The sequence below is a fragment of the Bos taurus genome, chromosome 9, assembly GCF_002263795.3.
Source record: "Bos taurus isolate L1 Dominette 01449 registration number 42190680 breed Hereford chromosome 9, ARS-UCD2.0, whole genome shotgun sequence".
Taxonomy (NCBI): domain Eukaryota; kingdom Metazoa; phylum Chordata; class Mammalia; order Artiodactyla; family Bovidae; genus Bos; species Bos taurus.
The window spans coordinates 59,984,136-60,012,079 of record NC_037336.1 but is presented as its reverse complement, the minus strand read 5'-3'; the positions used below and the strand labels follow the sequence as shown (position 1 = coordinate 60,012,079).

General features: G+C 40.7%; 1 protein-coding gene across 4 annotated transcripts in view; it reads right to left on the bottom strand.

Moving 5' to 3' along the window:
* BACH2 (BTB domain and CNC homolog 2) overlaps positions 1 to 27,944 on the bottom strand; it is a 395,373-nt gene that overhangs the window by 335,231 nt on the left and 32,198 nt on the right. The window contains exon 1 of one of the 4 annotated variants that reach the window (XM_059889875.1): positions 9,594 to 20,323. The exons of the other annotated variants lie outside the window; for them this stretch is intronic. The gene's annotated coding sequence lies outside the window, so the exon portion shown is untranslated. Of the gene's footprint in view, positions 1 to 9,593; positions 20,324 to 27,944 lie in introns of those variants that run through there. 4 annotated transcript variants of the gene reach the window in all.

The following is a 27,944-nucleotide window of genomic DNA, read 5'->3' as shown; positions in this document are numbered from 1 at the left end:
TTGCTTTTTAAAATACACTGCTACTGCTGCTGCTAAGTCACTTCAGTCATGTCCAACTCTGTGTGACCCCATAGACGGCAGCCCACCAGGCTCCCCCATCCCTGAGATTCTCCAGGCAAGAACACTGGAGTGGGTTGCCATTTCCTTCTCCAATGCGTGAAAGTGAAAAGTGAAAGTGAAGTCCCTCAGTCATGTCTGACCCTCAGCGACCCCATGGACTGCAGCCTTCCAGGCTCCTCTGTCCATGGGATTTTCCAGGCAAGAGTACTGGAGTGGGGTGTCATTGCCTTCTTAAAATACACTGCTAAGTTGCTTCAGTCGTGTCTGACTCTGTGCGATCCCATAGATGGCAGCCTACCAGGCTCCCCCATCCCTGGGATTCTCCAGGCAAGAACACTGGAGTGGGTTGCCATTTCTTTCTCCAATGCATGAAAGTGAAAGTGAAGTCGCTCAGTCCTGTCTGACTCTTAGCGACCCCATGGACTGCAGCCTACCAGGCTGCTCCGTCCATGGGATTTGCCAGGCAAGAGTACTGGAGTAGGGTACCATTGCCTTCTCCACTACCATGTATAAAATAAATAGCTAGTAGGAAGTTGCTATATAACACAGGGAGCCCAGCCTGGTACTGTGATGACCTAGAGGGGTGTGATGGATGGAGACGTGGAAGGCTGAGAGGGAGCCTTATATAAAATAAGAGTGGGGTTCGATCCCTGGGTAGGGAATATCCCCTGGAGAAGGAAATGTCCACCTACTCCAGTATTCTTGCCTGAAGATCCCATGGACAGAGGAGCTTTATGATTGAGTCACATTGGTGTATGGCAGAAACCAACACAACATTGTAAAGTAATTTTCCTATTAAAAAATAACTTTAAAAATATCCTTGTAGTTTATTTATTTTAAATATAGGAGTCTGTACCTCATAATACCCTACCTTATTTTGCCCACTCCCACTTACTACTCCCCACCTGGTAACCACTAGCTTTTCCTCTACATCTGTGAGTTTGCTAAATTGCTTTTAATTAAACATACTTATATATCCTTTTTCCATGGCAAGATGACTCTTTTTCACTGTGTGAGAAACAATGACCTAATGCCTCCCTGATGGACTAAGAGTTGTAATTTTGCCATACGCGGGGCTCATCAGATGTCTCTTTTTCACTTGTATTTAATAATGTACTTCCCGTGAGCTGCAGGACCCTGAAAGCACACATTGGCACTCCTCATTTTGAAAATAAAGAAAAATTATACGTTTTAATACAAAGATAAGAATTGCAAAGCTAAACAATCACTAACTCAGCTGTCTTTAATAAGGAACAGCACGTTAGTGGCTGCACTAAATTTTTCCAACTCAAAGCCAGTGACCGGGGTGTTTGCTGATTAATGCTATAATATCTGGCTTATAACCAACAGACAACCCAGTATGTATGAGATATGCCAGGAACAGCCTAACAATCTCTTGACCTGGAATCTAACATGTTCATGAGCCACAGGCCCAGGAATCTTTGAAATTGGGGTTGGTGGATTTAGTTCTGTTAGGAGGGAACATTCTGGCATGAAGCCAAGAACCTCAGTCCCCTTCAAACAATGAATTCAGCAACAATCCTGACTTCCAGACAGAAGTAAATCACATTAACAGCTGAGAAGAGGCTATGAACTTTCTGTTTGAAGGTCAACTAGAAAAGAAAACAAGTGAAAGATCAACTGAAAATGTCATGGGTGAGCCTGAACCAGGCAGGTGTCAGCTCTGGAATTCCAGGAAGGTCCCGGCGAGACAGTAAAGAGATACAGCTACTCTATAAAACATTAGGATTCTCTTTTTGCTTCCAAAACTATGTACATATGGATGTACATATTTCAGTAATCTCTGGCAATAAGCACACATGTATGTCAACTACTAAGATGTAAATCTTACTATATGACTAAGAGATGGACCTTATCTTCCATATGACTGAGAGATGATGGTTGTTATCTCCAGTGGGATCAAAGGTCATGCTTGTTTTTCTATCATAAATATATAAATAAACAAGCACATACGTACATATATATTCTGACTATTTCTAAAACATCACCATATAAACATTAGTGAAATAGTGGGATGATTAGAATAACAAATATATGAATCAATCCCAGAACAAACCTCTACTACTATTGCAGACATGCTAAGGACAATAAAGAACTGAAAATTAATCTTACAGGTCACAGGTAGGTTGTAACCTTAAAGAGTTCTGTTTGTACTAGTTATGTACTAGGTCAAAAGAAATTTAATTCAAAACATTTTGGATTGTAAATGAAAAATACTGTGTTTTTATAAATAATTTTATTAAACATTAAAAAGTTTAACATAGGCTAATCCCTTTGAAAGTGTATTTTGCCTCATAATAAAGGTAAAGTAGGTTGTAATGTAATTCTAAGATCAATGAGGGAAGTTTTATGTTTCAAGGAGGAGAACTGTATTCAAAAGTTTAATTTATATGATTTTGAAACATAATTTCTGTGATGATGAATTTCTCAAACATTTCAGAAATCCTGTGCTTTGGTCGAGGATGAAATCCATAATACTGAGTCAAGACTTGTAAAACTCTCTGCTACTGTCTGCTTTACAAAATTCCTATGTTAAGAAAAAAGAACACAAAGAAAAGTGTTATTTCTCATCCCCCACTATAACAGAAACTTACCAGAATCACAAATTAAATAAGAGGAGATATAGTTCAAAATTCTTAAATAAGAGGAGACACAGTTCAAAATTCTTGAATATTTATCACAAAATTAGAAAGCAAATTGACTTTTAAAACCATGGTCGCCACAAAATCAACTATTAGTCCCCAGCATGTAGACAACTAGCTCTGTGGAGTAGCTGGAATAAACACTGACTACCACAATAGCTCTACCCTTACAGGGACCAGGGCTTCCCTAGAGACTCAAATGGTAAAGAATCCACTTGCAATGCCGGAGACCTGGGTTCAATCCCTGGGTCAGGAAGATTCCCTGGAGAAGGGAATGGCAATCCAACTCCAGTACTCCTGCCTGGAGAATTCCAGGGATAGAGGAGCCGGCAGGCTATAGTCCACAGGGTCACAAAGAGTGGGACACGACTGAATGACTTTCACTTTTTCCAGGGACCAAGTCTCTGTCTCCCACATCACAAACATTTGCAGGCTACAGAAAACACCCAAATGTTACTATTGCTCCAGCCAAGCAAACTTAAAAAGTTAAAGCTGCTAATTCCTACTAAAATAATTTAATGCTATTCCCACAGTCAAATAGACACCACATTTTAATTCTATCACTCTTCTCTCTGAGGCCAAAAATTAACAGTTGACTAAATGCACATATGATTCTCATATAATACAAAATACAATAATACATACGCATAAGTGATAATCATATGTCACTTAATAATGTATTATAAGGGCTTAGATAACACTTAACAGCAGCTGCTGGTTTGTGGGGTGGTAGTATCTACCCAGCTAGAACCAACTGGGTCCTGCTATCTGATCACTCCCATGGCACCTGGGCTGAGACCAGCTTCTTCCAATGGCCCCACTTCTCCTCCACTCCCACGGCAGGTGGGGGGCAGGGTGGGACAGTCATATACCTTCATGTTCCTCCAGAGGTCATTACAGTCAGATCGCACGTGTACAGACCCTCCCTCCTCCAGGGGTCTCCTTTCCTCAGCTACAAAATGTGAGTTTTAAAAGAGACAGTGTAAAAATACAGTGGCATAATGCTAAAAGCACAATAAGCTACCACCCCACAAGTTCTGTCTGCTTTCGATGTGCTGTGCCTAGTAGCTCAGTCCTGTCCAAGTGTTTGCGACCCCATGGACTGTATGTGGTCTGCCAGGCTCCTCTATCCATGGGATTCTCCAGGCAAGAATACTGGAGTGGGTCACCATGCCCTCCTCCAGGGGAATTTTCTCAACCCAGGGATTGAACCCAGGTCTCTCGCATTGCAAGTGGATTCTTTACCGTCTGAGCCACCAGGGAAACCCCTACCGAAGGTGGAATTCAGCTAAAGATAGAAAAGAGGGCTGGGGTGTGGGCAGGAAGAAGGGAACCTGTCAGCCACATGGTGGATAGCCCTTCTGCTCCTCCCCCACAACCTGACATGTTTGCCACAGGGAACTATACAAAAACAATAAAACTACCTTTTACTTTGTTAACTGCCCATTCATTACTAGCTAATGAGATAAAATGTGAGCTAAGTGAAAAGAAGTTTTTTAAAATAACCAGAGGTATGAGGTAGGGGCAGATTCCATAACAAAAGTTACATCCAGGGTCATGTTGCTTTTCCCTGTTGGGATACTACTCTGTTACAGTTGACTACAGTCTTTTTCTTTTTTTGGAGCATAGTTGCCTTACAACGGTTTGTTAGTTTTTACCGTACAGCAAAGTGAACCAGCCACATGTATACATACATCCCCTCTTTTTTTTTGAACTGCCTTCCCATTTACGTCACCACATAACATTGAGTTCCCTGAGCTATACACTAGGTTCTCATTATTATCTATTTTATATATAGTTGGGTATATACATCAATCCCAATTTTTAAAAGTTACTTTTAAGATATTTTTATTAGTGGACTTTTTTTAGGGCAGATTTAGGTTTATAGAAAAATTATACAGCAGAGAGGTCCTCTCCCTCCCAGTGTCTCCTGTTATTAACATCCTACTTTAGTATGGCACCACTGTTACAGTTAATGAATCCATATTAATTTGGTATTACTAACCCCAATCCACAGTTTACATTAGGTTTCACTCTTCACGTTACATCATTCTCTGGGTTTGAAAAATGCTCAATGTCATCTAGCCGCCATTACGATATCCTACAAAATAATGTCACTGCCTGGAAAATCCACTGTGCATCACCTATTCAGCCTGCCTCTGCTTCCCCCAAGGCTCTGGCAACCACTGCTCTTTAATGTCTCTAGTTTGGCCTTTCTTGTAGTTGGAATCATTCAGTATATGCCCTTTTCAGATTGACTTTTTCCATTAAAAATATGCATTGAAGGTTCCTCCATGTCTTGCTTTGTTGTTCTGTCACTCAGTCATGACTGACTCTTTGCGACTCCATGGTCTGCAGAACGCCAGGCGTCCCTGTCCATCACCAACTCCTGGAGTCTACCCAAACCCATGTCCATCGAGTCGGTGATGCCATCCAACCATCTCATCCTCTGTCGTCCCCTTCTCCTCTTGCCTTCTATCTTCTCCAGCATCAGGGTCTTTTCCAATGAGTCAGCTTTTGCATCAGGTGGCCAAAGTATAGGAGCTTCAGCTCCAGCATCAGCCCCACCAATGAATGTCTTGCTAGCCCATTTCTTTTTAATGCCAAATAATATTCCACTGCATGGATGTACCACAGTTTACCCATTCATCTTCTGAAACACACCTTGGTGACCTCCGGTTTGGGGCAATTATGAATAAAGCTTCTATAAACATTCGTGTACAGGATTTGTATAGACTAAAGTTTCCCACTCATTTGTGTAAATGTCTATAATCACAACTGCTGAACTGCATAAGTCTATGATGAGCTCTGTAAGAAACTGCCACACTGTCTTCCACAGTGGCTGTACCAGTCTACCATCTATAATGTTTAAAAATCCATCTACCGAAGTGCACCTTATTTTATCAACACAATGTGACTAGAAAACACTACTAGTATATTCTCTATGATCTAAGTGAGGGAGAGTTAACTTTCAGAGCTAGACCAAACTTGTAAGACTTATAAGGACCCTAGCTGATGTCTTTGAGCAAATATACCTGACTTTTACAGCCTCAAAAAATGTAACTACTCATGAAGACCATCTTTAAAATCCCTTATAGTTATTACACCTTATACAACTCTTAAGAGGGAAATTATGATTTCTGTGATATCAATAATTCCATTTGACTTTTAATTTGTTTTTTGGTATCATTTCAATAAAACTTTAACAAACTGCAGTTTAGACTTTGGAGAAAATGTTAAAAGATCAAGACATTGAAAATCACTTGGATTGTTGAGCTGCTGTTTTTGATGCTATTTTGGTTTTAGGTCATGAAATTTTTATCCTGATAACAAAAGAAAACATTATATTTTCATTGAGGACATTTTCTGAATAGTATTATGGCCTTAATACAATATTTATCCCTTATTTCTAAGGGAGTAATTGTTGCATCCTCTTTCCCATGAACTTTACAGTTTGGTACCACTGGGGAAGAACTCTGTGAACTTAGCAAAAATAAGGATTTGCCCCCAAAATGAAAAATTCTTTTCTCAGCATTTAAATACTTTCGTTTTTTATTAACAGATTTACTACTGAAATAGTTCCTTCCCCCTCCCAAAAAACACCTCTGGAAATCACCTACCTGTAACAGATAAAATTTCATTGATTAAAATAACAGAATTGAGGAATAATAAATCTCAGTTGTAGGACATTTAAAAAGAAATACTGTTTTATTACCTTCATGTAAATATAATAAGAGCAAACATTTAGATATTTACTGGGCACTAGGTGCTACTCTAGGGTCTTCACGTATATTCTTTCAATTAGCCTTCAAAATAACCCCGTGAGATAATTTTATTATCATTTCCATTTACGGAATCAAAAATTGAAGCTCAGGAAAGTCAAGCAGGGTGCTGCTATGACTTCTCCAACCTCCCTCTTAGGAACTGCAGTCCCACCCAGGAGCCCCTGGCTAATGACTGAGTCCAAGATTCTTGTGGACACTGCTTGCTACATGGACAGAAGAGTATCAGTGGTTTCTGGGGTCTCCCATGTGTGTCTACTGCCCAGCCATAAGAACCCTCCTCTCCCCCTACACTCAGGCACATACAGATGTGTGCTCTGGGCTGACACTCACAGATGCTGTCATGCCCTAGGAAGCATGGTCTGGTACAGTATCTGACACATCCCATGTTCACCTGCTGGACTTGACCCCTCCATAGCAACTGTTCTATCTCCCCTGAAAGTGAAAGTGAAAATCGCTCAGTCATGTCCGACTCTTTGCAACCCCATGGACTTAGTCCATGGAATTCTCCAGGCCAGAATACTGGAGTGGGTAGCCTTTCCCTTCTCCAGGGGATCTTCCCAACCCAAGGATCAAACTCAGGTCTCCCATACTGCAGGCGGATTCTTTACCAGCTGAGCCACAAGGGAAGCCCAAAACTATCTCTCCTGAGCCCCTACCTACTCTCCCAGGTTCTTTCAGCTCCAGCTAATCACCTTAATCTGCTGAAATTAACCAAGCAACAACCATGAAGGATAAACAACGCTAATATAACTTTTGCTTTGAAAACAGACTACTGATTTTAATCAACTACTAAAAACAATTGTTGAAGGATAGCAAACTCTTCCTTTCAATGCAATTCATTTTTATTAATAAAAATAAGTGGACATTTCTATGTAGCTGAAAGTAACTTGTTCTCTTAAGTAGGTAAGTGTATCTTTTCAAGTTCATTAACATTCACTAGTTTAGCTCCATTCTTACACAGATGAACTTCAGACTGAACAATGAGGGGGCTAGAAATAATTTGAATCTGAAATAAGTCTGAATTTTAAAAATTTTTAGTATTTTAGATTTGAAAATAAAAATTTGAAGGAGGTAGAAACAGAGTTGATAAAAACCTCTGAAGGTCTACTCTCCAGGAAACTGTTTCTAAGATCTTCAGGCCTAGATCTTCATTCCATGACAGGAGGCTGGCAGTGACAGAATAACAAGGCACGAAGAAGCAGAATGGGTGACAGCTCAAGAAGCTATCAAGAGAAGAGGAGTGGGAAGGAAGTGACAGAAGTTAAACTCGAGTGATAAATTGGTAGGTTGAGTCTGAGTGATGACTGCTGGAACAGAATGAACAGAGGGTCCTAACTTGAACTAGAACAGTGAGAGCTAAGAATCACGAGCTTACAGTTATTCTAAAATGTACATAAAGCTAGGGCACCTTGACTATACCTTCTTGCCCTTTAAACAGGGACTTCCCTGGTGGTCTAGGGTTAAGACTTCGCTCTCCAGTGTAGAGAGTGGGGGTTCCATCCCTGCCTGGTCGGGAAGCTAAGATCCCACATGCCTCATGGCCAAAAAATCAAAACATAAAATATAAGCAATACTGGAACAAACTCAATAAAGACTTTAAAAATGGTCCACATTAAAAAGACTTTTTAAAATAAATAACTGGCACAAAACAGGTACAAAGCAAATTATTGTTCTTTTGTAAGTGCAGTGTGTACAGTGGAGATGATCAATTTCCAAAAGTTATAATAAAATATCTGTTTCAAATAGAATTATCCCACTTTTATTATTGTTATCCACTAAAACCAAGTTTTTCCAGCTAAACTGAAAACCATAGTTTCATCCTTCAACAACTTCTCAGAATTCCTTAAAACAGGTTCCAACAAGTTTCCAGGCAAAAAAGAAAATCAGTTATGTGGGCCTCCTTCAACCCCTTCCTCTTGGCTATCGGATGCAGGGCAGTGAATTAACTAATATACATTTGCCCAAAGCAAAATAACACATTCTCTTAATTCATTTACTTATTCTTTGCAAAGTTACCCCCAATTCAAGAAAAATAGGTACTTAATTAAAATTCAGATTTAGAAAAGATAAACTAGATGATATAAATGGATTTACTGAAGGAATCATTTGAAGATGACCAAATCTATTACAGTACAATCTGATTCATAAAATCATATTTCATAACCAACTTTTCTAAGAACACAGATACTCCAGGGTATCTCTGCTCAAACACCAATGTGGCCATTATGCTGAATTTGATCAGGAAAATGAAGATTTGCACTGAAATTGTTAGATACTGCATGTTGAAGTTTTCAAAAGAAACCTAATGTTAAAGTTGTATGAAAGTTTCCTTTTAATACACATGAAAAGAGTATTTGTCAATTTAGGATACCCATTTAAGAGTAAAGTTTTTGATATTACAAATGAGAAATGTCAGATTCAAATCAAATATCAATTACAAATCAAATGTCAGATACTATAAAAATGCTTTTACTTTTTTTTACTTTGCAATAAAGTTTGAAGACCAAATATAAATGGTCAACTTGCATACTACTACTATAACAAGAACATGGATACAGTTTAAAAGAGACTTTTTTAAAAGTCTCATTTATTGGGGATGGTTACAGCACACGCGGGGAAGGCAATGGCACCCCACTCCAGTAGTCTTGCCTGGAAAATCCCATGGACGGAGAAGCCTGGTAGGCTGCAGTCCATGGGGTTGCTAAGAGTCAGACATGACTGAGCAACTTCACTTTCACTTTTCACTTTCATGCATTGGAGAAGGAAATGGCAACTCACTCCAGTGTTCTTGCCTGGAGAATCCCAGGGACAGGGGAGCCTGGTGGGCTGCCGTCTCTGGGGTCACATAGAATCGGACACGACTGAAGCAACTTAGTAGTAGTAGTAGTAGTAGGACAGCACATGAGGCATGAATTTGGGCAAAAATTAATTTATTAAGGGCCATCAAACAGCAATGTTAATATCATCTGTGCATTAAGGTAATCAAAATTATCCTTTTCTGATATTAGAGGAATTTTTCGTTTTTTTAAAGTATAGCTTCTATCTTCTTTTTCATTCTGAGATCTTTCTAGTCACCATCGCCTACCTTCTGCTTAGGGCTTCCCTCGTAGCTCAGTGGATAAAGAATCTGCCTGCAATGCAGGAGACCTGGGTTCAATCCTGGGTCAGGAAGATCCCCTAGAGAAGGAAATGGAAACACACTCCAGTATTCTTGCCTGGAGAATCCCATGAACAGAGGGGCCTGGTGGGCCACAGTCCATGGAGTTGCAAGAGTCGGATACAACTTAGCGACTAAATCACCACCACCACCTTCTGCTTCAAAGTGGGCTAACTGGATGTTACAAAGATCAGACAGCTGTTGTCTGTGATGGGGCTTTTTGTCGAATGGGAGGGAAAACCATCAAATAAACAAATCCAGATGTAAATGAGTAATTAAAATTCTAATAAAGGCTAAGAAAGATAGGAGGAGGGAAAGTATAAACAACTGATGGGGGTGCTTCTTAAGGGTGGGAATCAGGGAAGGCTTATTGGAGGAAGTATTAAGATGAGACTGAAGGATGAGCCAGAGTTAGAAAAATGAAAAGCTGGTGGGGTGGCACTTTCAGGAGAAGGAGCAGCCATGAGGAAGACCAGTGGCCTCTGGTCAGAGAGGTACATAAGAGGTCAATGAAGGGAAAACACCCTGATGCGACTGGAGTGTCCTGTGGGGGCCAGGTCAGCAGAACTGCACAGATGTGGAGGCTGGACTCTCTGGGTGGCGGGGAGCTGTGGGAGGGCAGGCTAGGGGTAGGATGCACTGACTGCTTCACAAGTAGTATCCTGTCCTCAGAGTCCAGACCAGGGAACTGCCTTTGATTCAGTTTCTGTCTGTCTTTAGGTTCGGAATCAAGGGGGAATCGAAACAACAGGCAAGATTTTAGAGACTCTCCTGCTATCAGAGAACTCAGATAAAAAATAGGAACCATTTAGAGAAACAATGGAGACCTCTCAGAATTTTATGATCTCTGTTTCAGAGGTAAGCTCTGTCTTGTGGCCTGGGAAAGAATGACGAGGTAAGATCATTTTCCTGTGTCACTTTTCAGAAAACAGGTCAGAATCACAATGGAAATGACTCAAGATGCCACCTTTTGGAAGATGGGTGACTGTCTCTGCCATGGGAACAGAGTGTGAATGTGCTCAGTTGCTTAGTCATGTCCAACTCTTTGCAACCCCATGGACTGTAGCCCACCAGGCTCCTCTGTCCATGGGATTTTCCAGATAAGAATAGTGAAGTATGTAGCCATTTCCTCCTCCAGGGCATCTTCCCAACCCAGGAATTGAACCCTGGTCTCCTGTACTGGCAGGTGGATTCTTACAGCTGATCCACTTGGGAAGCTCACAGAAACAGTGAGGGTTTGTCAACTGTCAGTTGAAAGGAAAGATGTACATTTGCTCCTGGTTACATACAGGCACTGTGTTGGGATGGGACCCCCAAAAAATCTGGGCAGGTGATACGACTTCCCATCATCTTCCTCCTGGGACTGCAAAGTCTGTGGCAGTGCAGGTCCCCTCTCCCTGGGAAAATGCAGTGAACCACTGTATAAGGCACATTTTGTGCCCACTTTCTAAGATCCATCCTTCAATACAAAATAAAATGTTCATTGGAACATTTTGTTGTTGTTGTTTAGTTGCTAAGTCATACCCAACTTTTGGGACCCTACAAAAGACTATAGCCCGCTAGGCTTCTCTGTCCGTGGGATTTCCCAAGCAAGAATCCTGGAATGGGGTGCCATTCCCTTCTCCATGGATCTTCCCAACCCAGGGATCAAACCTGTGTCTCCTGCATTGGCAGGTAGATTCTTTTACCACTGAGCCACCTGGCAAGCCCTTGGAAGTTTTTAATATGTTATAAAAACAAAATATAAGGTTGTGCAATAAAAAGTAACACTGTTTTCACCCAGAAGGAAATAAACTCTATCAACAAAAAACATTTTTCCCAGCAGAGTAGATAATTTAAACGCAAACTCTGCAGATGAAGACTATAATTTATTCCATAGGTGGCAGGTTCTAGGTGACAGACATGTTCTTCCTTCCTTTCTTCCCACCCACAGAGTTTGGGCCATTTCTAGACAATGTTCAGCTGACATGCTTTCAAAAGATGTAAAAAGAGGTGATGCACACTCTCAGTGGAAAGGGAGTGTTTCACCAGTTTTGGTAAATAACTGATCGAGACCTAAACTTTGGATTTCTAAAAGGAAGAACAAGATGATTCACAAATGCCTAAGGAAAAAGTAGGTCTGGCAGCCAGTTCTGAATGAAAGTAAAAAAAGAAAAAAGTTTGCACTTAAAAGTGAATCTTGGTCAAATTTTAGACAAATCATTTAATTAAATCCTCTTTTCTTTTGCCATGTCTCCATTCAGTACACTTTTCTTTTCCAGTTTAAGAAAAGCTGACCTACCCAAATCAGAATTTATAAATAGTTAAGAAGTAGTTATTTGTTGTTAAAAATTATTTCCTTGTGAAAGGAGTCAGTTTTCCATATGTATTAAAGACCATTTATAAAAATGGGTTTATTGTTTAAGAGAGAATTTTTCAAAAACACATCTAGTATATTGAATGAAGCCTCACTGTTCCCTGTCCCTCCTTCCCTCTCTCCTTCTATCCATCCATTCATTCACTAATTAGGCAAATGTTAATTGAGCCCCTGCTCTGGGCCAGGCATGGGGATTCAGCACTTGGAAGACAATAGTGAACAGAATAACCTAAACGCCTACCCTGATGGAGCCTGAATTCTCATGCTATATCCACAGAGCTATAGAACTGATTGTGAAGGAAAATGGAACTTTCAAAAAAATACTAAACATTTCAGTTTTTCAAGATGAAAAAGTTCTAGAGATCCTTTACACAACAATGCAAACACAGTTAACACTACTGAATTACACACTTAAAGAACGATTAAGAGGGTACATTTGATGTTGTGTGCTTTTTACCACAATGGAAAAACTAAAACAAATTCTCAAAAGGTCAAAAATACATGTAGTCAGTGTTAAAAATCTAAGATCATGGTATCTGGTCCCATCACTTCATGTCAAATAGATGGGGAAAAAGTGGAAGCAGTGAGAGATTTTCTTTTCTTTTTTTTTTTTTAAAGCTTTAAATTCCTTTAATAATCTGAAGTATTTATTAAATTCTAAATTATGTAACAAAAAAATAATTTCACATAAAAACAAAAAAATGACCAAAGGTGAAAGAAAACCTCAACTAGGAAGTAAAGCCTGCGGGAACATCATAAAATGTGTGGTCGTCAAGATTTGCAGGTTTATTAGCTATTCTTTGTACAGTTCTTCTGTGTATTCTTGCTACTTCTTCTTAATATCTTCTGCTTCTGTTAGGCCCATACCATTTCTATCCTTTATTGAGCCCATCTTTGCATGAAGTGTTCCCTTGGTACCTCTAATTTTCTTGAAGAGCTTTCTAGTCTTTCCCATTCTATTGTTTTCCTCTCTTTCTTTGCATTGATCACTGAGGAAGGCTTTCTTATATCTCTCTGCTGCTCTTTGGAACTCTGTATCCAAATGGGTATATCTTTCCTTTTCTCCTTTGCCAGGCAAAGGAGATTTTATTTTCTTGGACTCCAAAATCACTGTGGACACTGACTGCAGCCATGAAATTAAAAGACGCTTGTTCCTTAGATGGAAAGCTATCACAAACTTAGACATCATATTAAAAAGCAGAGACATCACTTTGCCAACAAAGGTCCATAATAGTCTAAGGTATGGTTTTTCCTGTAGTCATGTATGGATCTGAGAGTGGGACCATAAAGAGGGCTAAGTGCCGAAGAACTGATGCTTTCAAATTGTGGTGCTGGAGAAGACTCTTGAAAGTCCCTTGGACAGCAAGGAGATCAAATCAGTTAATCCTAAAGGAAATCAACCCTGAACATTCATTGGGAGGACTGATGCTGAAGCTGAAGGCCCAATACTTTGGCACCTGATGCGAAGGGCTGATTCACTGGAAAAGACCCTGATGCTGGGAAAGATTGAAGGCAAAAGGAGAAGAGGCTGGCAGAGGATGATGGACACGAACCTGGGCAAACTCTGGGAGATAGTGAAGGGCAGGGAAGCCCTTCTACAGCATTCTACAGTCCATGGGGTCACAAAGAGTCAGACGTGATTTACTGACTGAATGACAAAGACAACAGTATTTACTGAGCACTTACTATATATCAGGTTCTGATGTCATCTCACTTAATCCTCACAATAACCTTAGGAAGCAGGCCCTGTTATTATCCCCATTTTACAGATGGATACACTGACAGGGAAAGCAACTTATCCAAGGTCATGTATCCAATGATGCAATCCTCAGATGCAATCCAACTTGTCTCCTAACAAGTTAAACTGTTTCCTTATATACACAAAATTTTGAAAATAAGCGATACTATTTTCAATAGGACCTACAGTTAATAGCAGGAAAAGAGTAGTAATCATACTACGATAGTAAAAATAGCTATAGTCATATTTATTTTCATTCTTCAACTTGGTTTTTCAACTCTTGATGATTTCTAGCCCAACTTACTGCCCTTCTGATGGTTATTTTACCTGAAAACCTATGTGCTGGACAAACTGCTTGTGACCATTTGTCTCTAAGCCATAATATGCTTTTCCTACTAATGGAAAAAAAAATCACACAGGATGGTTTCTTTTAAAACAGACAATACTGAAACCATAAATATTTTTAGCCCTTTGTACTTTTCATCCAGCAGCTTGGCTGAGAATAATATAGAAACACTTAAAAATAGCCCTTCAGTACTCTGAAAACCATCAACTAGTTTAGCACATACCCAGCACCTGCTTGACTTAATCAACATGATTTTGCTAGTCGAATAAAAAAAGAAAATCCTTTCAGTTTCAGAATTTTGCTCCCTTAAAAACCAAATGTGTCACCAGGGCACTTGGTGTGAGGTTGCCCCCTCTCTTTCTAACTTAGAAGGTGACACCTGGATCAAGTCGTGAGTAACTAATGAAGATGCGACTTTCCCCTTCTTGCAACACACCTCACAGCAGTGAGAAAAAGCTCCCCAGGCAAGAGCCTTCGTAACAATTGTTAGGATTTTAATGGCGAGTTATTTTGTTCTACAGTTTATAGGTGTTGTTCAGGTTAACCTGAGGACACAGAGAATAAATCAGCTGCTACAGAAAGGTAACGTTATGTGACAGGAGATATGCCCTCTGACCTGTTTTTCCAGTACGATCCATAGATTTCAGGACAAGAAACAAGGAAGAAAGGGGGACGGAGGGAAGAAAGAAAGGCAATAATTTATTTAGACTCTACTCTGTTCAAATGCTTCGTGCTTAGAATCAAATTTCCAACTTGTAAGAATTTGGTGTAAGAAGCATTATGTTGTAACAGAGCAGGAGTAGCTGGCCTAAACAAACATCACCACCACAGGACTTTAAAGCCCACATAATGTAAAGCACTGATTTTCAGATTGCCAGTTATGCTTATTTAATAACATAAAGATTAATACAGCTTGGTGTCAGACAGCCTTTTCCCTGCAGCCAAACTGGATGAAGATTTTATAACATCACCTTCCATAATCAAAATTCCTTGGAACATGAGGTCTCTGGCCCAAACCAAAGAGAGGTAGTTAAAAAACATCATATATATATATATATATTTTTTTTTTTTTTTAAGTGGAGGCAGAGCTTTAGAGTGAATACATAATTGTATTGTCTAAAGGGGACATTTTCAAGAGTGAAAGGGGATGTTGTCAATTAATCCAGAACACAGGTGTGAACTGGGACAGTCCTGGGCAAACCACAAGTATCCCACATCCCACACCTATGAGCCCAAGGGGAAAGTCATAACCAGGCTTCGGCATAAACCATTTTGTTTCCTCTGACACTTTTAGGTCTCCTAAAATGTATGAGACCATGCTAATAAAATCTAAATTTTCTACTTAGCTTTTTAAAAAACATCTCTCTTTCCTTAAGAGTAAAATTTGGAACGACTAGAAAGCATGCCTTCTTCCTGCTTTATCATTCAAATTCCCTAGGCACAGACAATAAAACTCTATCTAAAGCAAAAGTCAATGGATATATCACCCTGGACAGAGGATGACTTGTTTTTTTGCCAATTTGGCTCATTTCACCAATCGCTGATGAATCACAAAGATCCAGAAGACCTATTGGTTTGAAAATAGAACACCAGGGATGCCAGAAACAAGATTTTTAAAGTTCCTATAAGATCAGAAATGAGCCCAAATGAATACAGTCAAGTTGATGGAGGCTCCAATGTGAAGTTCTGCCTAGTTGATCCATAGAGGTGGCAGCTTCCTGATTCAACAGAGGCAGTGTGACCAGGCTGCCAAAATGTCCCTTTGGCCACATGAATAAAGACAGTGTTCTCAGACCTGAGAAGTCCAAGTCTCATCATACTTGGCTCTAGTCAAACTACTCATGGAGAATGGCTTTAAATTTTTCTCACTACATTTTAAGGCACCTTCTCATAAACCGAAGACTGAAGAGGAGGAAAGATCAGAATGATGAATGAACTCCATCTGAGGAATACTAAAGAGAATGGACTTATGCTGAAGCTGAAACTCCAATACTTTGGCCCCAATGTGAAGAACTGACTCAGTGGAAAAGACCCTGATGCTAAGAAAGATAGAAGGCAGGAGGACAAGGGGATAACAGAGGATGAGATGGCTGGATACCATCACTGACTCAATGGACATGAGTTTGAACAAGCTCCAGGAGTTGGTGATGGACAGGGAAGCCTGGCGTGTTGCAGTCCATGGGATCGCAAAGAGTTGAACACGACTGAGTGTCTCTGAACTGAACTGACTGAAAGAGAATTTAGCATGAAAATCTTGGAAAAAGAAGACTTACAGAGGTTATGGTGTTGTCTTTATTCAAATAACTGAAGATCTGCCATGAGAACTGTTAGCTTTATTTGCAACATAGAAATTAGGATCCCTTATTTGTAATTTGAGGCAGGTAAATGCAAAACTATAACATTTAGAATGGTAAACAACAAGGTCCTATGTATAGCACTGGGATCTATGTCCAGTCCCCTGGGATAAATCATAATGGAAAAGGATATATATACATGTAAAACTAGTCACTCTGCTGTACACCTAAAACTAACACAACACTGTAAATCAAATACATTCCAATATGAGATAAAAATTTATTTTAAAAAAGAGGGGAAAAAAAAAGAAATGAGGATCCCTTAAAGGACGCATCTGCATCCGATGGTGCTGAACCTGAAGACACTGAACTTCCTGTCCACTTGCACAAATGGTAAGTACATGGCGGAGAATGCCACACTCTTCATGAATCAACACCAAGCACTAGCGTGGACTGCACTAACAGGTTTTCTTCATCATGGATTGCAGAATTCTTCTCTTCTAGCCAATCTAATGAAAGAAAGGGCAACCCAAGCCAAAATAACAATTTTTAATACATCTCATGGACAAGTCCAAGTGTACTGGAAAGAGCAAACACAGCAGTAGCTACACCATATATTTCATATTTGACCTAAATTGGCCACACAGAAGCCTCAGTCACCCTAAAGGACTTCTGTGGTCCAACACAATATATACACAGAATTAAATGAAAACATCATTGTGGAACAATTTTTTAAAAGCTATCACTGCACAAGTTGCTTTCAACATACAAATAATTCTTATTCCAAAAGACCATTTGTACATAGTAATGGGATGTATATTTAATTCTTTCTTACTTTTTGGCATCCTGAAAAAAATTGCTTTCAAAATATCTATATCCATGTATAAAAATTTAAATGCAGGCACTTTAGCAACAAATCACAATCAGATAAAAATGCTTAACATAAGAGACCCTAGAGCCAGGAACAAAACCCAAAAGATAAGACATATTAGAGAAATACAGAGAGAGAAGCAAATCAATAGACTATAATCTCAATATTGAGCACAGAGCTTGGCAGATAGTTGGTAAATGCTCTCTACAGAAAGGCTCAATTAAGTAGAGTATAACTGATTCGAGAAAAAATAACTGTGTGTCTTCCTAGATCTTTTCAAAACTACTTGACACTATTTGCCAAACATTAAGAAATCAATATATTAAATTATGCTAATAAAATAAGTGGTGATAAAATAACCTGCTGTGTGTAAGGCCTGGGTCACCCAATGGTGTGACACCCTGCAAACTTAGTCAACAAGGGGGGATTTCAGGCCAGATTTTAATTGCCTGCTCTCCATCTTTGAATTTGCAATATGGTTGGCTATAAGGGAAAAAAAAAAAGACTTATAGCCACAAAAGGGTACATCACTTATACTGTCTGTATCTTATATTTAAAGTATGTACCTTATATTTAAAACTGTTTTTTTTTCCCTTGGACTTTAATCCTACAACAAACCAACTGCAACTGCAAAAGCAATAAAATCCAGTACCAAAAAAACCCAACATGCTGGGGATTTACAGCAAAGGACCAGCAGCTTGACATATTCTAGCTGTATAAAGAGGTCTTCTGTCAACTCATTATCTTCTGCTTACAAGTATTTGACTACATTTTAAAAGGCCTGAGGAGCTTTAATGCTTCAAACTCTAAACTATCTTCCTAGACCTGATGCAGGCAGTACATAAATATATTTTAAAATAAAAGAAAGTGAAAAGTCCCCCCATTTATCCAAAGGTAACCATTGTAAACAACTTGTTCTCCTTCCAGAAATTTATTTTGCATTTGCCTCTAAACCCACACATAAGTGTACATACAGTTTTTTTAATAAAAACATTAATAATCTTCCATTTACATTTTTTCTCCAAACATTTTAACATAGACCTTTTTCTAAGGTAATCTTCCCTTCAAAGAAAATTTTAAAATCTGGGTGTTATTGCATGACCTTACTAATTAAGAGTTTTTTAGAATCACCATAACTTATTGAAGTTTTGCAAAAAAATTTAAAGTGAGATGCAAATTATGTAGAATAAATTGCACAGATCTTAAGTAAAAAAAGAAAAAACCTATCCAACTGAGCATTCATATACCTTAGATTCCCTACAGCCAACCAAAATCTTTATTTGCCTCCATGAACTTTCCAAAGTAAGTCAAGATTGTTAAAAAAATAGTTGGTTCCCAATCAATTGACTGACTTTCTCAACAACAGATGGGTGGGAATTGCCTTCACAAAATTCAGAACCATATGACCCCTTGTATAGCCCCTGTATATAATAGAAACAGAATCCCTAGCATTGTTAGAGAGGCACGAAATTACTATACACCATTCCCTCTCTTCTAACACACTATTTGAGATGTTTGGGTTGTTTTTTTTTTTTTAATACTTTATATTCTTCAAGTGATGTGTGGCCACACAAGACTGATGTTCCCAACTCAACCTCATTATCTGTCTGCTGTTGCCTCTCCAGTATCAGCCTGATTTATTCATTTCCATTCAACAATTATTTATTAAAATTTTACTTTGTGCAAGACACAGTGCTAGGGGTAGGGGGTACTACAAATGCACACCCAACATCCATGAGTTTTCAGTCTAGTGGATCAAAGGCTCATATACAAGTGTCTACTTGCCAAAGCATCCAACTGGCAGTTGAATGATGAAACCAAGACCCAAGAGGGGCCAAGGAGAAAAGTAGGGCTCAGCTGTGGTAAATGGGGAGAAACAGTGGAAGAGGCGGAGAAGGAAATGGCACCCCACTCCAGTACTCTTGCCTGGAAAATCCCATGGACAGAGGAGCCTGGGGGGCTGTAGTTCATGGGGCCACTAAGAGTCGGACATGACTGAGCGACTTCACTTTCACTTTTCACTTTCCTGCATTGGAGAAGGAACTGGCAACCCACTCCAGTGTTCTTGTCTGGAGAATCCCAGGGACAGGGGAGCCTAGTGGACTGCCGTCTATGGGGTCGCACAGAGTCGGACACGACTGAAGCGACTTAGCAGCAGCAGCAGCAGCAGTGGAAGAGGTGTCACGTGACTTGGCCCTGAGAAGGCAGGATGTCTAGGATTCCGACTAGCAAAGATTAAAGGGAAGCGAAAAGAGGTGGAGAAGAGAGAAAACTTCTAAAGGGAAAACACAATAAACAAAATTTTCAAAAGCAAAGCAAGCAAAGGAGTACTACATACACCAGAAAAGCAGGTAAGGGAGAATGCCGGCCAGAAGCAAGGTTCATGCAGTCACACTGGAGAAGGACTCAGGATACATGTTTCACCTGAAGGATCAATAAGACTTTGAAAAATGATCTTCCTCTCCCTGTAAGTTATACTCTCTGACTGAGGACTCAGCCTCAGAAGGGACCAGCATGAAGCAAGAAGGACGAGGAAGATCCTGGCCAGCTGTCCAGGTCTCAGACCACAAACAGGAACCCACAGAGGGACGAATGTCGTGACCAGGACTTTCTCCCAATCAATCCAAAAAGTACTGAGACTTTGCAAACACATTTACCAATGGAAACTTGCTTCACGATTCCTTTAAAAGCTGCTCAGTTTTGAAATAAGAGAACCTCTAAACACTGAATTAGGTCATCTACCTGCTTTCTCTGTTTTTCCACAGGTCACTGAATGTTAAAGTTGCTAGGAAAAAAAAATCATGTAATTGTGGGATTTGGTATATATCTGAGCTTCACAGCAACAGGTCCCCTTACTCAGCTGGTCCTCCTGTTTCCTGCTGCTGCTGCTGCTAAGTCACTTCAGTCGTGTCCAACTCTGTGTGACCCCATAGACGGCAGCCCACCAGGCTCCCCTGTCCCTGGGATACTTCACGAAAGAACACTGGAGTGGGTTGCCAGTTCCTTCTCCAATGCATGAAAGTGAAAAGTGAAAGTGAAGTCGCTCAGTCAGGCCCGACTGTTAGTGACCCCATGGACTGCAGCCCACCAGGCTCCTCCATCCATGGGATTTTCCAGGCAAGAGTACTGGAGTGGGGTGCCATCGCCTTCTCCTCCTGTTTCCTAGAGGGGCTGTTTTATGAAATATTATATTTCCTGGCACACAGCCAGGTCATGTCACATTTCTCAGCCTCCCATGCAGTTAGTTGGTGACATGTGACTGAGATCTAGCAATGAAATGTGAGCAAAAGTGATGATGCTAATTTACAGGCCTGGTCCATAAAAATCTCCTATGTGTGATCCTCTTATGTTCTTTCCTCCTTTCTTGATGTGATGTAAAATTCCCAGTAATTGTGGAAGCCATGCATTGGAAATGGAGAAACTACAAAATAAAAGTAATCTGGATTTCTGAAGGACAACCAGGAGGAATGCCACTTATTAACACCCATTATGCCACTTATTAACACCCATTATGGACTGTGAGATTTGGGGGGTTATCTTTACAAGCAGCGAACTTTATCTTAACAATACCCAAATTCTGAGCATGCTTTTGCCTTAGTTAGGGTCTACTGAGAAGTAGGAACCAAGACAGCATTAGAAACACAGAAGATCTGCTGGGGGGAGGGAGCAAGAGAAGGTGAGAGGTCCTTCGGACCGCAATGTGGACAGTGAGAGGGAAGGGAGGAGGGATGAACAGGAAGTCTCAGACTGCAGCACAGTTCCAAGAAAGATCTGGTTAAGCGAATGTGAGTTCTTAAGCCAACATGGCCCACTGAAAAAATCTTGCATCCCAAAGGAATGAGGCTACAATGGGAACCTTCATGTCTTTGATGAGGAGGAGCCCAGGGGCTCAGGGTGGTCCTAGAGTCAATGCAGAGGTGGCCCCAGAGGGGCACCAAGTGGGCAGTCAGCCACTTTATGCTCCAGATGCAGATATAAACATCTCATGGTCATGTACACGACATTCCTCAAACTTTCAAATTTCAAGTCTTACCTTCCCTTTCCTCCCTCCACTTACCCAAATGCACACGTACCTTTCCTCCTCTGCTCCTGTCTTTTAAGAAGAGTTGTTCCTTCTGTAGTCCAAAGCTAATCTCTCCATATGTTCCAGCTAATATGTCCTCAGATCTTCTTAGAGATATCATTCCATTAATTGTCTCTTTCCTCTTTCTCTTTTCTGGATTCTATCTACTCTAGTATGTGAACATGCTTAAGATTTTCAAACTTAAAAACTAAGTTTAAAAAAAATTTTATTGAAGTATAGTTTGTTTATAATGTTCCAGGTATACAGCAAAGTGCTTCAGTCATATATATATACACCTATTCTTTTTCAGTGTGCTCAGTAGTTCAGTCATGTCTGACCACTTTGCGATCCCACAGACTATAGCCCGCCAGGCTCCCCTGTCCATGGGATTTTCCAGGCAAGAATACCAGAGTGGGGTGTCATTTCCTTCTCCAGGGGATCTTCCTCACCCAGAGATTGAACCAGGGTCTCTTGCATCTCCTGCACTGGCAGGCGAATTCTTTACTATTCAGTTCAGTTCAGTCGCTCAGTCGTGTCCGACTCTTTGTGACCACATGAATCGCAGCACACCAGGCCTCCCTGTCCATCACCAACTCCCGGAGTTCACCCAGACTCACGTCCATTGAGTCAGTGATGCCATCCAGCCATCTCATCCTCTGTCGTCCCCTTCTCCTCCTGCCCCCAATCCCTCCCAGCATCAGAGTCTTTTCCAATGAGTCAACTCTTCGCATGAGGTGGCCAAAGTACTGGAGTTTCAGCTTCAGCATCATTCCTTCCAAAGAAATCCCAGGGCTGATCTCCTTCAGAATGGACTGGTTGGATCTCCTTGCAGTCCAAGGGACTCTCAAGAGTCTTTTCCAACACCACAGTTCAAAAGCATCAATTCTTCGGCGCTCAGCCCTCTTCACAGTCCAACTCTCACATCCATACATGACTACAGGAAAAACCATAGCCTTGACCAGACGGACCACCTTTTTCAGATTATCTGTTAATCCCAAATTTATCCCTCCCCCACTTTCCCTTTTGGGAACTATGCATTTGTTTTCTGTGTCTGTGAGCCTACTTTTGTTTTGTAAATAAGTTCACTTGCATCATTTTTTAAATTAACTATTTATTTACGTTTTGTTGCTGAGTCTTTGCTGCAGTAGAAGGGCTTCTCATTGTGGTGGCTTCTGCTGCTGCAGAACACAGGCTCTGGGGTACATGGGATTCAGTAGTTGTGGCGATGGCTTAGTTGCCGTGTAGCACGTGGGATCTTTTCAGATCAGGGATCGAACCCATGTCCCCTGCATCAGCAGGCAGATTCTCAACCACTGGACCACAGGGAAGTCCCCATTTGTATCATATTTTTTAGGTTCCACATATAAGTAGTATCATATGATCTTTCTCTCTTTCTGATTTACCCCACTTACTATGATAATCTCTTAAATCCATCCATGTTGTTGCAAATAGCATTATTTCATTCTTTTTATGCCTAAATAATATTCTACTGTATACATACATACATCATATCTTCTTTATCCACTCATCTGTCAGTGGACACTTAGGCTGCTTCCATGTCTTGGTTTAGAAACTAAGATCTAAAAATGCTCATTGACCCTCTTTCTTTCCTTCCCTTCCCATCTCATCTTCTTGCAAGAGTGGTAAGAATGCACTATTTATTTCTTATGTTGTACTACACCACAACTTCTCTCACTAGGATCACACAAACCTACAAGTTGAAATATCCTGGAATCCTTGCCAACCTCTCTGAAATGCTTAACACTATTGATAACTCCTTCCTTCTAGACACTCCTGCCTTGGGTTCTAGGACATGTTATCTTTAAGTTTTCCTCCTCTGGCAAACCATTCTTTCTAAGGCTTCTTTTTATTGGCCTCCTCCTGAAATATCCACTTCCCAGGGCTTCTATCATTGGTTCTCTCTGTTCTGTCTCTCACATTAATCTCAACCCTACCCCGGTCTCATGACTTAACCGAACACCCCTACACTGATGACATCTCCCATGCAGTCACTGAAACCTGGGAGTTGTCCTCAGTTAGTTCCTCTCTCTCCAGGCTGTGCTGTGCTTGGTTGCTCAGTCATATCCAACTCTTTGCCACCCCATGGACTATAGCCTGCCAGGTTCCTCTGTCTATAGGATTCTCCAGGCAAGAATACTGGAGTGGGTTGCCATGCCCTCCTCCAGGGGATCTTCCCAACCCAGGGATCAAACCCAGGTCGCCTGCATTGCAGGGGGATTCTTTACTGTCTGAGCCACCAGGGAGGCCCAAGAATACTGGAGTGGGTAGCCTATCCCTTCTCCAGGTGATCTTCCTGACCCAGGAATTGAACCGGGGTCTCCTGCATTGCAGGCAGATTCTTTACCAGCTGAGCTACCAGGGAAGCTGACTCTTGGCACCATCAGCTCCTAATCCCCATCCCCACCCCCACTGTTTCCTCACTCTTCGCATGGACTACTATAGGAACATAGGAACTGATCCTAGAACCTCTGAATCCATTCCCATAGTCACATCTCCACATAGTTGTAAGGCAGTATTTCTAAAGCACAAATGTGATTAAGAAAATTCTTCACTGAAATTTCAGAAGTGGTTCCTCACTGTCTACAGGACAAAGGTCCATCTCTTTAGAACAGTACATAAGATCCTGAACAGTTAGGCTCCCATTTATGTTTGAGCCTGATCTTCCTCCATGTTGCCAAGCTCTAGTCATACTGAACTATCTGAAATTCACAGAAGGTGGTATGTGTTCTATGCGTCTAAAACTTTATACAAACCTTTTGCCTTGAATGCTCCTTCCACTGCCCTTGTCCAACTGAAGTAATGTACTACACGTTCTTTCAATATTCAGTGTGGGGTTCATTTGTTCACAGATGTCTTTACTGATTAACCCAACCCCTTCTCATCCTCACACCCCTATTCAAGTGGCCCATTCAATTGGCTCTTATATGATTAGTACTGGTTCATGGCACCTGTCGTGTGATTCCAGGATGGCAATATTATCCTGTTCCTTTTTGAACAGCATTGACACAAAGTAGGCACTTAATGAATGCTTACTGATAGAAAGAATGACTGATGAGCAAATGCAATCCTCCTTCTTAAGCTGGGCCTGATAAAATTTAAAACAAAATTCTCAGAGTGGCCCAAAATCATGACAACACTGATCAACATTATAGGCACGCACTGGTGGCCAAGTTCAAGTAGCGCCATCTTTAATTTACATGTGAAAAGTGAGCACTTGGCATTAGAGGAGAAAGACTCAAATATTCTACATAAGATCACTGTAAAGATAGCTCAAGGGCTTTTATCCCAAGGGACATGCATTCATTCTCAGTAATTGTATAAACCAGGGTTCACGTTTCACACGGGACTTTCTCACACAAATTGGAAACAGAAGACAGTTAAATGAGGCAAAGAAAAGCGTGGCTTTGAAACACAAGGAACCACACGTGCGTTTTGCATTAAACGCTGTTGTAATTTGCTCACAGAACGTAGTACAGAAATTATCCTAAAAGTTATAGCTTGTAAATTTGATATGTAAATAGGCATTTAAAATTAGAAATCTCCATGGCCACTGAATACTAAAAGAGTAAAAAGAAAACGGGAATGAAAGATAAAACACAGTTTCAAACTCTCTGGGATATAGCTCCCTCCTGCCTGATCACTGGGAGGCCAGTTAGCACATTCAGCGTACTGGGTAAACACAAGGGTTTACGGAAAATGGACCTTTTTATGAAAAATCATGGGTCAAACAACTCTGTGACATATCTGCTGTTAAAGGAAACACATTTTTTTCTCCTACCTGACACGATGATGCATGGTGTACTTACCCACAGAGACAACTGAACACGGTTCCCATCCCAAAGCTTAGTGAATACCTTTTTTAAACTTTGAAAAATAAATCCCCAAACATAGTTCTTGTAACATATAAAATCCTGCCAAAGATGGATGTTTTCAGGGACACAGTCCAAAGAAAGCTTTTCATTTATTTAATGGTCTCTGAGCTAATGGTATCAAGAAAATGTGTACTTTTGTTCTAAAATACACAAATCACTGATGCTTATACAATATATAGCAACCACTTGACTTAGTTACTGCTGTTCAGCTTTAAAAGAGTAGCGTTTTACCTGGAACTGAAACCTGAGACTGAAATTCTGCAAAAAGTCTGGGATGACATCAAACTTAGTATTTTGCCAAGCTGCTGCTGCTGCTGCTAAGTCACTTCATTCGTGTCCGACTCTGTTCGACCCCATAGACGGTAGCTCACCAGGCTCCCCCGTTCCTGGGATTCTCCAGGCAAGAACACTGGAGTGGGTTGCCATTTCCTTCTCCAATGCAGGAAAGTGAAAAGTGAAAGTGAAGTCGCTCAGTCGTGTCCAACTCTTAGCGACCCCATGGACTGCAGCCTACCAGGCTCCTCTGTCCGTGAGATTTTCCAGGCAAGAGTACTGGAGTGGTGTGCCACTGCCTTCTCCATTTGCCAAGCTAGTAAAATGATTTCTCAAAACAGCATGCTGGTATATTAGCTTTTAGACAAACCTAAATGAAATGTCAGGAAGGGACTACCATGTTTCATCCTCTTGTCCATTAATAACCATCATGGACTATAATAACTGACGGTCCCATGTTGTCAATCCAACAGATTATTGGCACCAACAAATCCCCTTAGAAATTTGCTCATAACCACCAAAGTCCAAATAGATGTGACCTCTCAAGTTTTAGATTGATGATACTAAAGAAATGCATTTGTAGGCTGAAAAGCTTATGGTGGTAGTGGTTCAGCTGCTAAGTCATGTTTGACTGTTGCAACCCCATGGACTGTGGCCTGCCAGGCTCGTCTGTCCATGGGATTTCCCAGGCAAGAATACTGCAGTGGGTTGCCATGCCCTCCTCCAGGGGATCTTCCCAACCCAGGGATCAAACCCAGATCTCCTGCATTGGCAGAAGGATTCTTCACCACTAAGCCACCAGGTAAGCCCTTGAAAAGCTTTTAATTCAGGCTAAAATGCTCCAGAGTACCAGGAGAAACTCTTTAAATAAATACTCAGGGAAAATCTGCATCTATGGGTGACTCAGTGGTACATACAAAATTTATCCTTGAGCAAACCAAACAGAAATTTGAATAATCTCCCTCTATTTCTCCTCTTTACACTTTTCAAATTCAATCTCAGCATTGTTCAATCTCTACCCTTTTTACTCTTTGCCCTTTGTTTGAAGTTTTCAACTGAGTTACTTGACAATACTGTTGTAGTTATGGAGGGAAATGTTATTATTCTTCAGAGATGATGCTGAAGTGTTTAGGGTTAAAATGTCACAAGGTCTACGACTTACTTTCAAATGAAACTTTAAAAAACATGACCCCCTTTCCCCAGTAGTGGTGGTAGTTTAGTTGCTAAGTCATGTCCAACACTTGCAACCCCATAGACTGTAGCCTGCCAGGCTCCTCTGTCCATAGGATTCTCCAGGCAAGAATACTGGAGTGTGTTGCCATTTCCTTCTCCAAGGGATCTTCCCAACTCAGGAATTGAACCTGGGTCTCCTGCATTGCAGGTAGATTCTTTACCAACTGAGCTATGAAAGAAGTCCCTTTCCCCAGTACATATACACAAAGACACAATAGCAAATGTTAACGATCAGTGAGCATAAACTTAAGAGGAGAGGAAGTGTTCCTTATGCTATTCTTTCATCTCTCCTCTAGGTGTGAATTTTTCAAAAGAAAGAGGAAAAAAGTTTTTAAAAATTACTTTTCTTAATGAATACCAGTTTTTCATATTGTAAATCCATTTTCTAGCACCACAAACCTAAAGTTTGGGGGACCTTGTGCTAAAGAGATGTCAGAAACAACAGAAGACACCTTTAACTGTCTTCTATGAGCACAACTTCGGTTCAGTTTGCACGTGTTGGAGGGGACTGATTGTGACACCTAGGACGGAGGTGGAGGGCTGGATGAATGCACCCCTAATCCAGGCACTTCCCTCCGGAAAGCTGGGGCCTCAGGGTCTCCTGGTCTCTACCTCCCAGGGAGCTCCTGGTTACTCATCCTGCCTCCAGGATCTACCTGTGGCTCCTGGGATATGGCTGGGAGTTCACTGAGGGTTTGGGGCTCAATCCAAAGCCCACACACATGGGACAAATTTGCCAAATACACTACTGTGTAGTGTATTAGAGCTCCTAATTTTAAAAGATAAGTGTTATAAATATTCTTAAACGCTTTCAAAATTTCAGCTGAGTCTAAAATGCTTCTTTAGATATTTATGTGCAAATCTTACATGAGCAATTTACTATTCTAATCAGTACAGATCTGGTCAGAGAAACAAAAGATTGGAACTAAAAACATACTTCATATCTGACAAAACATGAACAGTCTTTCTCGTTCAATTATAGTGGCATAGATGGAAAAAAGGTGCTTTTTTTTTTTGGCCTCACTGAGCAGCTTATTGGATCTTAGTTCCCTGACCAAGGATCCAACCCAAGCCCTGGGAAGTGAAACCGGGGAGTTCTAACCTCTGGACCACCAGGGAAGTCCCAAGAAACATTTCCTCACAACAGGCATGTTGGAAAGACTGCCTTCATCCTCACAGAGTATGCTTTCGAGAGGGAACATGGTAGAAGAC